This window comes from Leiobunum rupestre, chromosome 7 (genome assembly GCF_980474605.1).
Source record: "Leiobunum rupestre chromosome 7, qqLeiRupe1.1.hap1, whole genome shotgun sequence".
NCBI classification, from domain to species: domain Eukaryota; kingdom Metazoa; phylum Arthropoda; class Arachnida; order Opiliones; family Sclerosomatidae; genus Leiobunum; species Leiobunum rupestre.
Genome location: NC_143390.1, coordinates 17860646 through 17864667, shown reverse-complemented (window position 1 = coordinate 17864667; position 4022 = coordinate 17860646). Strand labels below are relative to the sequence as shown.

The 4022-nt window shown below is 32.3% G+C and overlaps 1 non-coding gene across 1 annotated transcript; it reads right to left on the bottom strand.

Annotated features, from left to right (window-relative positions):
- Window positions 1-459: 459 nt before the first annotated feature.
- On the bottom strand, window positions 460-531 carry TRNAG-UCC (transfer RNA glycine (anticodon UCC)). The gene has a single exon. It is a non-coding gene; the product is annotated as a tRNA-Gly (tRNA).
- Between the last annotated feature and the right edge of the window lie 3491 nt (window positions 532-4022).

The following is a 4022-nucleotide window of genomic DNA, read 5'->3' as shown; positions in this document are numbered from 1 at the left end:
CGAGGCAACCTTTTATAGCCTAAAATCGCTAAAATTTACTAACTTTGGGACTAACTCTCCAACTCAACAAATACTGTCCCGCGAAACGGTAGGTCCTGGAAGGCGGATTTGGATCTCTGTTTATTCTACCTCATTGGCTTCCACAAACCGCCGCTCGATAAAGAATTGAAAAGCGGCGGTTTGGGGAAGCTGACGATTAGGTGGATACTTTAAAATTTCGCTTATCTCCCTGAGAATATTAACAGTAAGCGAGATTTTTTTCGACAACCAAGAGAACATAATTTTTTAACAACAAAATCTCCAGCTATTTCACCTCAAGAAATTGTTGCCTTGAGAGTCGACGTCTCAAAGCGACCGCAAATTGAATAACTGTAGATCATTGCAGAAAAGCGCCAGGTATTTAAAAAAAAAAAAAAAAAAACAATTATTTGTTATTAAAACAATATTAAAAATATACTATGCGACGGCCGGGAATCGAACCCGGGTCAACTGCTTGGAAGGCAGCTATGCTAACCACTATACCACCGTCGCTTATAACAACTGTGGAAATTTATCAAAACAATACCCAAGAACCTAAGACTAATATTATTTATATAATATTTATAATAATAACGATAACAATATAATCAAGAATGGTTAGGTTTAAAAAAAACCGTGTCACAAAATCTTTTCTATATTATTTTTTCTAGAGTCATAAAATAGTTCTTTGAAAGATGGCAGGCCTACCGTTAAAGAAATAGTTTATCGAATCGAGCGCGAAATTCAAATTACAGTTATTTCAAAATGTTTATATTATTTAATATTATATCCATAAATACCTATGGCCCATTTCCCTTTTCGTTATAAGATACATGTTTGACCTAGAAATAACAAATATAATAACATAAGTATAAGTAACATAATTCTCATAAGTCTGGCACGGATATGTTTTACTGCATTTTTCGTTAACAGTGAAGTCAAAAATATAAAAATAAAACCGACTAATCAATAGCGTTAATAGCTTATATAACAATCTTCCATATTTTAAAAAGTGTGTTAAAGATTTAATTTACAGAAAATGATTTGATCGTGGGTTTTTATTTATTTGTGTTTTCTGAATTTTTGTTTTTTGTAGAGTTTTCTATGGTATTAGGCGGGTATTTTTATTTTTTTCTACTAATGGACTGTATTTTAGTTGTTAGTTTGTCTAAAATTTTGTTAATTTAATAGCCCGGGCTTACAAGTCACACTGTGACTTAGCCCGTTGTGTGTATAATGTTTTTTTTTTTTCAAAAGGTTTACTAAAATAAATTGAATTGAATTGAATTATGCAAAGCGCTCTAGAAGTTTGAACGACTAAATCGTGTTTCGCTCGTCATATATCCTGTTTTAGCAAATTTTTCTAAAATATGCTAAACTTTATTAGAACCGTAATTGTTTGCGTTAGTCGTGGAACTGAAAGCAGACATTAAAAAAAATTAATTTCTAAGAGCTGCCAACAGGGGCGTTGCCAAGATTTTATTTCGGGGGGGGGGGTGCAAACTAAAAAATTGGAAAATGTTTGTTACGAAAAAAATCGACGAAGAAAGAAAGCATAAACTTTTTAGAGATAGATACTTATAGAATATAATTAAGTTTCACACTTAGGGCTATACTGTTACTTATGGCAATGAAATAATAAGATAAACTGTAAATACGTCTTGTTTTAATTAAAATGAAAAACCTTCACGATCCTAATTAGAAAGTGTCTTTTAGTATGAAGGTCACCAAAAAAATCGGCTTTACAATTTTAATTTTCAAAAGGCCAATATTATATTCGACTCCAAAAAGTATATTATTAAAATAACCGAAAAAAACATCTCGTTATAAATCAGCCATTTAGCGAAAATTGATATTTTCAACGCACTTCGGATTGCGCACGAGCGAAACGATTAAAAAAAAATAAAGCCATTGTTTTATTAAAATACTCGACCGGACCGAAATTGCCGCTGCCCGCAAATTAAAAGATTTCGCAGAAATTAAATACCGCAATGAGAAAAGGATTATATTCATGTGGTTATAGGGAGTATTCTCGTGACGTCAACATCACTATAATCATCTACCCTTTTTCCTATCACACCCTGCCTTAGAACCATGGCCGCCTTGTTGTCTAAATTTCTCGGGAATACATCAATACATGAGTATACAACAGGGTTAGCAGTTTTTTTACTTTTTTAATAAACTCGTATTTTTTGACTTTATTGAATTTATTGATTTTTATACAATTTATGGCTCTTTTGCTGTATAATTAACGGATATTTTACTTTTATCAGTTAGCTAATATTGAATTAAATGAAATATTAATTAAATTTAATTACTGTTTAACATTTTAGTTTGCTCAGATTTTCTGTATTTTTATATTTTAAGAGCCTATTTTTTTCTATTTTTTATTCCTCCATTGTGTGATTTAAATCAATGATTATCAACGAATTGATTTACAGAGTTCTTGCGCGATCAACATTTAATTCGGTACAGAGCCCACTAGTGTCTAAATTTTCCCAAGGCGAAATATACTACAGCCAAGGACGATAATAAACAACTCAGTTCGGTTGTAGGTCCATGTCGAAAAAAGGTTTGGTCAAAAATGTGAATTATTACCTTAGTAAGTGTCATACTTATTGTGATATGTTCCATCATACTTATTGTGATATGTTCCAGCATACTTATTGTGATATAATACAGCATACGTATTGTGATATGTTACATCATACTAATTGTGATATGTTCCATTATACTTATTGTGAAATGTTCCATCATACTTATTGTGATATGTTCCATCATACTTATTGTGATATGTTCCAGCATACGTATTGTGATATGTTGCAGCATACGTATTGTGATATAATACAGCATACGTATTGTGATATGTTACATCATACTAATTGTGATATGTTCCATCATACTTATTATGATATGTTCCATCATACTTATTATGATATGTTCCATCATACTTATTATGATATGTTCCATCATACTTATTGTGATATGTTCCATCATACTTATTGTGATATGTTCCATCATAATTATTGTGATATGTTCCATCATACTTATTGTGATATGTTCCATCATACTTATTGTGATATGTTCCATCATACTTATTGTGATATGTTCCATCATGCTTATTATGATATGTTCCATCATACTTATTGTGATATGTTCCATCATGCTTATTGTGATATGTTCCATCATACTTATTGTGATATGTTCCATCATGCTTATTGTGATATGTTCCATCATACTTATTGTGATATGTTCCATCATGCTTATTGTGATATGTTCCATCATACTTATTGTGATATGTTCCATCATACTTATTGTGATATGTTCCATCATGCTTATTGTGATATGTTCCATCATACTTATTATGATATGTTCCATCATACTTATTGTGATATGTTCCATCATACTTATTGTGATATGTTCCATCATACTTATTGTGATATGTTCCATCATACTTATTGTGATATGTTCCATCATACTTATTGTGATATGTTCCATCATGCTTATTGTGATATGTTCCATCATACTTATTGTGATATGTTCCATCATGCTTATTATGATATGTTCCATCATACTTATTGTGATATGTTCCATCATACTTATTGTGATATGTTCCATCATACTTATTGTGATATGTTACTTCTGATAAAACCCAATAGGTCGATTCCAAATGTTTGTGGTTTTAAAGACACCGGAACAGACGACGTTATGACGTAAGGGAAGTGAAATAGGGGGGGGGGGCAGGGAATTTTCACCCACTGACTTTCGGAATCGATTCATGATGTTTCTTTAACTTAATAGGGGTTCCGTTAAGGTCCTCGCCTGGATAACCGCTGGCCGAGTAAACAAGCAAACAGGAAACGGGGTCTATACGCATTGGAAACCACCGTATGGTCCGGTTAGCTAGGTGCTCCCAGACTGACTCTCGGTCACTCCTCCAACCATGGGTAATTTGGATGGTAAACAAGATACGTATAACAATTTTGTTTCCATTAATGACACCG